Source organism: Dromiciops gliroides, chromosome 5, assembly GCF_019393635.1.
Source record: "Dromiciops gliroides isolate mDroGli1 chromosome 5, mDroGli1.pri, whole genome shotgun sequence".
Taxonomy (NCBI): Eukaryota; Metazoa; Chordata; class Mammalia; order Microbiotheria; family Microbiotheriidae; genus Dromiciops; species Dromiciops gliroides.
The window spans coordinates 300,703,640-300,715,790 of NC_057865.1; positions in this window are offsets into that span (position 1 = coordinate 300,703,640).

The window sequence follows — 12,151 nt, forward strand, 5'->3', positions numbered from 1 at the left end:
TTCCCCTCTGTAAAATGAGGAGATTTGATCCATGATCTGTAAGGTACTGTTTGCTCTAAATCCAGTTGTCTTATGGGTACAATGGGCTCCTAAGTAAAGGAGTCTAGATGCTAGGAAGGTGCCATGACCCTGAATTGAAGGCTTATTGGATGTAGTTCACTAACTCAACGGGCTATTTAGATGTGCTAGAGGCATAATAGGTATTGTGAGTGTGTGTGTGTGTGTGTGTGTGTGTGTGTGTGTGTGTGTGAGAGAGAGAGAGAGAGAGAGAGAGAGAGAGAGAGAGAGCGCACATGGGCAGACCAGGTTTTCAGTAATGGGGTATAAATCTAACAAGCTTGTACATATGGGAGAAGAAACAGAGAGAGAAATGATTTCATGAATCAGAATTTAAAGTTTAAATTGGAGTTTTAAAGTTAATTTAATTTTTTCAATTGAAATAAGATTTTAATGTATTCTTCCTCTTAAAAATAATTTTGTAAAAGTGCATTTTGACTTGATAAATATTTAATGGTTCTGAGATATGGAGTATGGAATATAAGTTTGAATTATGAAGTCTATAATATAATACATTCAACCAATCAACAAATAATAACAATAGAATCTGCATTGATATAGTAATTCAAGGCTTGCAAAGTGTTTTAAATCCATCATTTCATAACACATTACATGTGAGGTAAAGGCTATTAGCATTTCCATTTTACAAATGAGAAAACAGAGGCTCCCAGCTTCCCTTTACCAAGCACCTCTCATGTACCAAACACACGTCCACTAAAGGTGTCAGATCTTTAGTAACCAGACTGTTACCTAGTCATGTCTTCCCACATCCTGTACTTACAAGATGCATTTTAAAGCTGCATACTTAAGGCTGCATTTGAATCTAGGTGAAGAGTTTAACATTTATCCCTGTTAAGTTTTACCTTGTTAGATTCAAACCATTGTTCTTCCATGAAACCGTTAAGAAAAAGTATGTGCATTATTTTATTATTCATCAATATTTATTAGAGGCGCACTCTAAAAACGGCTTACAAAGACTTCCATTAAGATCATATGTGTCATTTTCTCTGCTGATCCAAGCAGAGCTAGGTGACCCCTTAGGTCCCACAAGACCCCATCGAGTTTTCAGAATCATACACCACTGCTGTTCTCTTCCCCAAACAAGTTCATCACCAAGGACAGCATTAGGATGTGTCCAATTCATTCAAGCAGAAGGCAATGAAGTCACTACCAATCCCACTTGACCGGGAATCCCAAGGGAAGTAGAAGTTAATAAGAACAGCAACAGCTGACATTTATATGGTGCTTTAACTTTTGCACAGTATTTTACATACATGATCTCCAATGATTCTCACAACAGCCCTGTGAGGCAGGTACTGCAAGCATTTTTATCCCAGTTTTATACATTAGGAAACTGAGGTTCAAAGTGACTGTGTGAAAATAGAGAAATTGAAGATCAATGAATTGGGCATGTAATTAAATAACTAGGGGGGAAATGTTTAAATCCCCAATTAAACACCAAATTAAAAATCCTGAAAATCAAAGTAGAGATTAATAAAGTTGAAAGTACAAATAAAATTAAACTAACAAAACTAGGGGCTGGCTTTATGGGGAGAACCCAATAAAATAGATAAGTCATTGGTTAATCTGATTTTCAAAAAGAAAGAAAAATGAAAAAAATATAAAATGTATCAAAAATGAAAAGGGTAACCGCACCACCAATGAAGATGAAATTAAAGCAATTATTAGGAGCTATTTTGCCCAATTTTATGCCAATAAATCTGACAATCTAAGTGAAATAGATGAGTATTTATGAAAATATAAATTGCCCAGATTAATAGAAAAGAAACTAGAATACTTATGTAAAGCTATCTTGGAAAAACAAATTGAACAAGCTATAAATAAGCTCCCTAAGAAAAAAATTCCCAGGACCAGATGGATTCGCAAGTGAATTATACCAAACATTTAAAGAACAATTCTTTCCAATAATATATAAACTATTTGGGGAAATAGATGAAAGAGTCCTACCAAATTCCCCTTATGACCCAAATATAGTGCTGATACCTAAACCAGGAAGAGCAAAAACAAAGAAAGAAAACTATAGATCAATTTCCCTAATGAATATTGATGCATAATGTTTAGATAAAATAGAAGGAGATTGCAGCAATATATCACAAAGATCATTTGCTATGACCAGGTGGAATTTATACCAGAACTTTAGAGCTAGTTCAATATTAGGAAAACTGTAAACATAATTGACCATATCAATAACAAAAACAACAAAAAGCATATGATCATCTTAATAGATGCAGAAAAAAATTTGTGACAAAATACAATACCAATTCCTATTTAAAAACACTAGGAAGCATAAAAATAAGTGGAGTTTTCTTTAAAATGATAAGGAGTATCGGGGTAGCTAGGTGGCGCAGTGGATAAAGCACCGGCCCTGGATTCAGGAGTACCTGACTTCAAATCCGGCCTCAGACACTTGACACTTACTAGCTGTGTGACCCTGGGCAAGTCACTTAACCCCAATTGCCTCACTAAAAAAAATGATAAGTAGTATCTATCTAAAACCATCAGCAAGCATTATCTATAATGGGGATGTTAGAAACCTTCCCAGTAATATCAGGGTGAAGCAAGGATGACCATTCTTCCCAGTGCTTTTCAATATTGTTCTAGAAATGCTAGCTATATCAATGAGAGAAGAAAAAGAAATTGAAAGATAATAAGGCAATAAAGAAACAGCTGTCACTCTGTGGGTCATATGATGGTATACTTAGAGAATCCTAGAGAATCAACTAAAAAACTGGTTGAAACCATTGAAAACTCTAGCAAGGTTGCAGGATATAAAATATACCCACATAAACCATCAGCATTTCTCTATATTGCCAACAAAGACCAGCAGGAAGAAATAGAAAAAGAAATTCCATTTAAAATAACTGCAGACAACATAAAATACTTGGGAATCTGCCTGCCAAGACAAATCTAGGAACTACAGACATACCTCGGAGACACTGTGGGTTCAGTTCCAGACCACCACAATAAAGTAAACATCTCAATTAAGTGAATCACATAAATTTTTTGGTTTCCCAGTACATATAAAAGTTATCTTTACACTATACTGTAGTCTCCTAAGTGTGCAATAGTATTATGTCTAAAAAATGCACATACATTAATTTAAAATACTTTATTGTTAAAGAATGCTAACCATCATCTGAACCTTCAGTGAGTCATAAGCTGCTGACTGGTCTGGGTGCCAGGTGCTGAAAGTTGGGGTGGCCATGACAATTTCTTAAAATAAGATAACAATGAATTCTACTGCATTCATTAACTCTTCTTTCATTTGAACGCTTAGCCCTTGTAGGACCATTAATTAGCCTAATTTCAATATCATTGTGTCCCAGGGAACAGGAAAGCCCAAGGACAGGGAGAGAGATGGGGAATTGCCTATCAGTGGAGCAGTCAGAACACACATAACATGATTAAGTTCACCATTTTATATGGGTGCATTTCATGGCCCCTCAAAGCAATTACAATAGTAACATCAAAGATCCCCATAAAAGAGTGAAATTTTTGAAAAAATTATAAGAATTACCAAAATATGACCCAGAGACAACAATGTGAGAACATGCTATTGGGAAAATGGCACTGATAGACTTGCTCATCAAAAGATTGCTACAAACCACTAATTTGGTTTTTTTTAATGCAAAATATTTGTGAAATGCAATGAAGCAAATTGCAATAAAATGAGGTATACCTCACACTGTGTACCAAGATATGGTTAAAATGGGTAAATGCTTTAGACATAAAAGACAATAGCAGAAGCAAATTAAGAGAGCATAGAAATTTTTACCTGTCACATCTTTGGATAAGGGAAGAATTTATTATCAAACAAGAGACAGAGAGGATCATGGGAAGTAAAATGGATGGTTTTGATTACATTAAATTAAAAAGGTTTTGCACAAACAAAATGAATGCAGCCAAAATTAGAAGGAAAGCAGGCAAATGGGGGAAATTTTTTTACACGTTTCTCTGATAAATACATTATTTCTCAAAAAGATAGAGAACTGAGTCACATTTATAAGAATATAAGTCATTCCCCCAATTAATAAATGGTCGAAGGATACGAACAGGCAGTTTTCAGAAAAAGAAATCAAAACTATCCATAATCATATGAAAAAATGCTCTAACAATATTGATTAGAGAAATGCAAATTAAAATAACTCTGAAGTACTGCCTCATAATCCATCAGATTAGCTAACATAATAGAAAAGGGTAATGACAAATGTTGGAGGGGACATGGAATAATTGGGACCTAATACACCATTGGTGGAATTCTGAATTAGTCCAACCATTCTGGATAATAATTTGGAACTATACCCCAAAAGCTATAAAACTGTACATATCCTTTGACCCAACAATATCATTACTATCTCTGTATCCTCAAAAAAGCAAAGAAAAATGAAATGAGCATACATGTACAAAAATCTTTATAGCAGCTCTTTTTTGTGGTGGCAAAAAATTGGAAATTAAAGGATGGCCATCAATTGGGGAATGGCTATACAAGTTTTGTTATGTGAGTGTGATGAAATACTATTGTGCTATAAGAAATGATGAGCAAAAAAAAAGAAAGAAAAGAAATGACGAGCAAGATAATTTCAGAAAAACCCGGGAAGGTTTATATGAGCTGATTCAAAGTGAAGGCAGCAAAACCAAAGAACAATATACACAGTAACAGCAGTATTATACAATGATCAGCTGGGAATGATTTAGCTATCATCTAATCTAACTCTGAAGGACTTGTGATGAAAAATACTATATACCTGGAGAGATAGAACTGGTGGAATCTGAATAAAGATCAAAGCATAATTTTTCACTTTATTTTTCTTGCTTTTTCTTTGCAACATGGCTAATGTGGAAAAATATTTACATGGTTTCACATGTATAATTGACATCATATTTCTTGCCTTCTCAAAAAATGGGAAAGAGTAGGAGAGAATTAGGAACTCAAAAAAATTTTAAATGAATGTTAAAATAAATAATTTTTAAAGTGACTATGTGACTTGTCCATGGCCACACAGCTAGTGTGTCCTTTGTCAGAGGCAGAGTTCAAACTGAGGTCTTTATGATCCCAAGTTCAAGTCTAGCACTCTGCCTACTACATCATTCTCTCTGTGGATCTCTGTGTCTCTCTCTGTGTCTCTCTTTGCCTCTCTCTTTCCACCACCACCCCTTTAGTTCCTTCCATTCCTACCCACTGGTATCCTTGCACAACTCCTAGCAATGGCTGAGTACACAGTAGGTACCCAGTAAGTTCCTTTTGATGGACTGTCTGATGAGAATGGCTACAACCCCTGTCCCTTTCCATTGGCCAATCTCTGCCCTTCTCCCCACCCTTCATCCCATATTCTTTTTGGTCAGGGAATACTGTCTCCTGCTCTATCTCCAGTGCATGTGCAAGATTCTCATTCTCTATCCCTTCCTCCTTGGCCTGTGGCATTGGGGCCATTGCCCTAATGGCCCAATTCCCCTAAATGTCTGGAATGAACCTGGCATCTTCCTATCTTGCCCTTTCTCATGAAAATGACTACTTAATTGCCACTCATGCCTTACACAATGGCACATGGAGCAGTGAAAGGACACATAAAGGGGCGTTGAGACCTTTATTACATCCCCAGTATTAATTAATGAGACAAGACAAGGCTATATTTATCCCTGTCAGGAAGAGAAGAATTATTGGTTGTCTCAGAGGCTGACTCTGCTCGGTAGATACAGGAATAAAAGTGTCAAATATTTGCATAGCAGTTCCCATCATGAGATTTCCAAAAGCCCTCCCCAGTCAATCTTATTTGCTTACCAAAGCACTGCTCCTGGCCATTCCTGGCTGTTTACATTCTACTCCAAGGCCCAGCTTAGGTGATGACAACAACTTCAACAGTTCATGTTCATAAAACATTTTAGAGCTTACAAAGCACTTTTCTTACAGCAACTCTTGAAAAGAGAGTACAACTATCATTTCCATTCCCATTTCATAGATAGGAAGCCAGCACTGGCCATTCTTTCATGCTATTCACACACACACACACACACACACACACACACACACACACACACCATCATACTAGGAGGAGGAATATGGATACTCCATGTTCCCCAATGCCACGTCTAACCCTTCCAGCTGCCAACCTCATTGAGCAGCTTGTCCTCCTTTGAGGTTGACTCCTTCCAGATTTAGCATCCTATCTAGACCTTGCATGAACTTGGGAAAGACCCTTCCTTGAGTCTTAGCTTTCTCCTCTGTTAAGTAAGGAAAGTGGTCTTCCTCGAGTTCCCTTCTAGCTTCTACCATCCTATGAGGAAAAGTGTGTTGCCTACAGTCATATGCCCACTGTCACAGTTCCCTACCAGGGATTAGTGGGCATTGGAGCTAAAATTGAGCCCAGGTTTTCTGATTCCAAGACTGCCACACCACACTGCCCTTCAGCTAACCATAAAAGGCAGGTGGTTGAAGTTAAGAGAAGACTAACATCAATCACAGAGCAAGAACAGTAGATACCAATCAATGAACTCCAACTAGGAATATGAGGATGAATCAGGCTATGCAGTTGGAAAAGAACTAAAACCCTTCTAAGTAGAATATGACAAAGTTAGGAGTCAAATATGTCCCAGAAGAAATGGGAACAGGAAAGAAGGTCAATGATTCCAATGTATGTAGATGGGAAACCCCAAATGGACTAAGTGAAATTATCCAAGGGAAAGGAGAGATGTGGCATAATACATTAGCTACTAGGATGTGCAGGATGTATGGGGCTTTCTGACATGGGGCACAGACCATAGAGATGGCAGCAAAAGAACCATGGCTTGAAGAAGGGTGGGATAGTGAAAAGAGCACTGGACTTGGAATCAGGGATGCTGAATTGAATCATGGATCTGCTGCTTCTTAGTTGCATGACCTTGGATGAGCCATTTCTCTCTCTGGTCCTTCACTTCCCTATCTGTAAAATGAGTGGGTTGGACCAAATGACTACTCAGGTCCCTTCTTGTCAAAAATAAGAGGATCCCAAGATCCAAGTTGAGGTAGACAATGGGTAGGGATCCAGGCTGAGAACTGCAAGACCCAGAGACAATGGCAGGCTCTGGAAAGAAGATGATGTTCATGGTCAGAATTACTGAACACTGCTTAAATGCCAGAGGTAGAAGGATTATCCACAGGAGAGGCCATGTTCAACTCAGGAGCCCAAACAGCCCCGAGTGGAGGAAAGCAGGAAGTAATTTGTATGGTTCAGGAATCAGGGACTTGACACCAGACATCCAAAAGACTTGGTTCAGACAAGGATAATTCTCCTTTGCTGCATCTACTGAGCCATGTACACAGGAGAGTTTTTCAGCTTGATGGGAACCTGAAATCTCTTCATTGGAAGATCCCCTGGTGTCTCTGTACTATCCTTCCTAACCTCCATACACCTGTGGACTCTACATATGGTAGAGCTCTCTAAGACAGACCTTACCAATAATAACCCAACCTAAAGCCACCAGATACCTATTAGTGCCCATGTATACACTGACCAAAGCAGATCTGTAATTAGTGTGAGGCAACCAGACCATTTTCCTAGGCTACCAGTGGGGGGGGGGGGCTTACTCCCTGCAATAATGACTGTCCCTATGCCTACCTACTAGCCCGTACTGTTATGTGGCACAACTCTCCCCAGGCCATCACCCTTAAGGTGTTATTAACTGGACTCCTCTCCCACATTCTGTCTTCCTCCAGAATCTCCACACACCAAGGTCAGATTGAACTGTCCTTTGAACCACTGCTTCATTCTCACTCCTTCCTATTGCATTTGCATAGCTGTAAAAATTCCTACTTAGAGTTCTGTAAGAGAGTATCCCAAGAATGTTTTGCTTACAGAAGCTATCAAGTTGCAGCTGAGATATGGGGGTAGAGCTGGAAGAAGGGCTTCTATTTCTCCAAGTTTATTTGCTTGGCATAGCTGTGGGGTTCTGTGCTAGAAAATCTGGTCTTTATTCCATTGAGAATGTTTGCTTACTAATCACCTGCTGAATGGGAGCAATTAGCAGATCAACCTGTTTTATAAAGGCCATCTTGGTTTCTAAGATTGGATGCTCGAGGCGCCAAGGAGCTGCAGGCTAGGTGAGGTTTGTTTCCAACCGAAGTTAATGCTCCCTGGTCCAACCTGGTACCCCTGCCCCCATGCAAATTCTGCTCATTATCTGCTAAAAGAAATGAGTCAGCACTGGCACTTTAGGGGAAAAGATGAAGCCCTGAATATGCTCTATGTAAAGGGGGAAGGAATTCAGGATCATCTGTGCCAACCAAGGTTATCTCCCTGCCTCCCCAACCCCAACCACCCTCCAACAAAGACCATCCACTCAGGCAGAACAAAAGAATAACAATAAGGAGATAGAAAAGGAGGGAAGAGCTCATTTTCCTATGATGCTTAAAGATTTACAAATCACTTTCCTCCCAACCACCCTAGGAGGAATGAAGCATCAGGATTATCTCCCCCATTTTATAGATAAAGAAACTAAGACCCATAGAATTTAAGTGGCTTAGCCAACTTGGTCACACAAGTAGTAAGCTTTGGAAAGAGTATTCAAAACCACATCTTCTGACTCTAGGAGGAATGTTCTTTCTGTTGGATCACTTGTAACCAAGGAAGAGGAAGCATACTCATTCAGTTTGGTCTCCCATGGACAGAACAAGGAGCAGTGGATTGCAGAGAGGCACATTTGAACTCACTGTAAGGGGTGTGTTGTCTGTGTGTGTGTGTGTGTGTGTGTGTGTGTGTGTGTGTGTGTGAGAGAGAGAGACAGACAGACAGACAGAGAGACAGAGAGAGACAGAGAGAGGGAGGGAGGGAGGGAGGGAGGGAGGGATATCTTTTATTTAGTGAGAATTTACTGATATTTACTGAAAATATAGAGCAAGGACATAAAGGCAAAGACATCCCCGTTGAACAGGGGGCACACTCTATCCTATACCACTCAGCCCCTAGGGATTGTGAGAAATAATTATTAGTAGTCAATATCTTGGGGGCAGCTAGGTGGCACAGTGGATAAAGCACCAGCCCTGGATTCAAGAGTACCTGAGTTCAAATCCGGCCTCACACACTTGACACTTACTAGCTGTGTGACCCTGGGCAAGTCACTTAACCCCAATTGCCTTACCAAAAAACTAAAAAATAATAAAAAATAATAGTCAATATCTTGGGGAACCCAGTGATCTCCCCTTCTTTCTTAGTCATTTCTCCTCCACCACTCCAAAGTCTAGTTCATCTGAGTCAAACCCAAAACTATTTTGGGTGAGGGATCCACATTCCTTCTCTGATGTCAAGAGTTTAGTGACCTGAGACTGGTATCCCCAGACCCACCTCCAATCATGTCAACCAATTAGATTTGATTATTGTTAGCCAACTAGATTTGATTGCTATGTGATGGACCTCCTACAGTTGGAAGGGTATAGGAACTAAATCCCCACTGCCATTAAGGGTCTTTGGTCTGAGAGAGATAGCCAATAGAGCTCCTTTTATTAATAACCCACCTACCTATTAATAAAATGACTAAATGACCATAAAACTGTGGCTCTCATATTTTTAATTGTCATGGGAGAGTGGGCTCAAACTTAGAGCATTTGCCACAAAGAATCTGCCCCCAAAAAGTTCTCTTCTGCCTGTTGCATAGTTAGTGAACAAAGTCCCTCTAGAAGACAGCATCTTAGCTGCCTCTCTGATTCATAGCTGTCTGGTTCCCACAGGTTGTTCCTCAGGACAGCACTCTCAGCAAACTCTGATATAAGCTTTCATTGTGGTACTTTTCTGAGACTGCACAAAGTCATCACCTTATCTCTCCCATCACCAACATTCATTCACCTTAGACCACAGAAGAGTGATCACAAAGGGACACAGCTAGGCAGAGGGATAGACAGCTGGGAGTAGGAGACCAGTGATGCCACCGTTACTATCTCTCTCTGTCCCTAGAGGTTTACAGCAGTCTTTGTCTCATTTACTTCCAGGAAAGAGGTAGATTGTGTTTCCCAATGAAAGTCAGTTCTGGTTCATAAGGATACATTTTTTTTTTAGTGAGGCAATTGGGGTTAAGTGACTTGCCCAAGGTCACACAGCTAGTAAGTGTTAACTGTCTGAGGCTGGATTTGAACTCAGGTCCTCCTGACTCTAGGGCCAGTGCTCTATCCACTGCACCACCCAGCTGCCCCAAGGATACATTTTCAAACAATTATGACTAACCTACAGTGGAACATGCTGCCTTACATAGTGAGTTCCCTTTCCACAAAATATATTAAAGCCCTGGTCAAAAGTTGTATTAGATAAAGTCTAAGTTCCCCTTCATCTCCAAGCCTGTGAGTTATATAAAGGCAGAAATGTGTTTCATCTGAGTAGGAAGCTGAATTAATGTTTGATGAAGAATGAGAGATTGCGTTATTCTAGGGTGTTGTTAATTTCTAATCATTTAGGTCTGGAGCCTGGGTGCCTAGGATAGAGTTGCTCCATGAACAGAAATGAGAAAGCTAGGAAAAGGGGCAGAATTTGGAAGGTGAGGATTGGTCTAGGAAGCTTTTGGTTCTGTGACCTTATAAAGACCCCAGATCAATGCTCCCATTCCAAGTCCTCATTCCCCAGGGGAGGCTTCCTACCACCAAGAACTACTTTCCATTTCCAAAGAAAGAACAAATCAAGTTCCATTATTCAGAGGCCCTGAAATGGAGAGAAGACCCCATGTGCATCACACCAGCTGTCCCTCTGCCTTCTTCATCAGGAAAATGGAGCATCTGTCACCCTCTCCAAGGCAGGGGGTTCAGATGAATGAATGTTCCAGTCTTGTGAGAGGCAATGCAGCATGTATGACCTGCTGAGTTTGTCCCATCTTCAGTATTTAGAGTTAGCTAGTTCAATACCAAGCTCTTCCATTGGTAAGTTGTATGACTCAAGACAAGTTAATTCACTTCTGGGAGCCTCAGTTTCCTTCTCTGTAAATTAAGTGTGATAATACATGTACAAACTGGCTTGCCACGTTTGTGTGGATCAAACAAAACACTAGATGTGAAGCATTTTGCCAAGGTAAGGCACTATTCAAAAGCTATGATTATTATTATTTAATTATTCATCTACTCATTTATTCACACTTATTTAGTCAAACATCCAGCATTTATTCAGTGTTTATTATGTGTTGGCATTGTGTTTATCTGCTGAGAAGACCAAAAAAAAGAAAAAAGAAAAAACCCAGTCCATGCCCTCAAGGTGTTAATATTCTAATGGGAGAAACAATCTATAAATAACCATATACAGACAAGAAATATACAGAGTACAAGGAAGGTGATGTCAGAGAAGAAGAGAGCAGCTGTCTGATGAAATGAGAATAGACCTCCAGGCTGTAGGACTGAAGCTGAGTCTTGAAGGAACTCAGAGAAACTAGGAAACAAAGGTGAGGAGGTAAAGCTTTCCAGGCATGGTGGACAGCCAATGCAAAACCCTGGAGAGTAGAGGTGGAGGACTGAGTTCAAGGACCAGAAAGTAGTCCCGAGTGTCTCTAGTGTGTGTGTGGAGAGGAGCAAAGTGTGGAAATACTGGAAAGGTCGGAAGGGACCAGCTTGGGACAAGCTTCCAATACTAAAAAGAAGGCTTTATATTGGATCTTGAGCTAAGAAGCCACTGGAGTTTGGTGAGTAGATGGTGGTATGAGCAGAACTATATGTTTAAAAAAAATGACTTTGGCAATGGAGTGAAAGATGGATTGCATTGGGAGGTGGAGACCTGAAGCAAGGAGAACAATTGGAAAGTGATCAAAATAGTTCAAGTCAGAGATGATGGGAACCTGAACTAGGGTAATGACTACGGGAGTGGAAAGAAAGAGATGGATGTACATGAGAAATGCTGCAACAGTAGAAATGACAAGATTTGGCAAGAGTATGGATATGTGGGATGAGTACAAGGGTTGAGTCGAAGATAACCCTAAGATTGTGATCCTGGGTGACTGGGAAGATGGTGGTACCTTTGATAGTTATAGGGAAGTTCTGAAGAAGGAAGAGTTAGGGGGAAATGAGTAATGAGTTGTGTTTTGGATATGTTGAATCTGAGACACCTACAAGACATCCAGTTCACGATTCCCCAAAAGT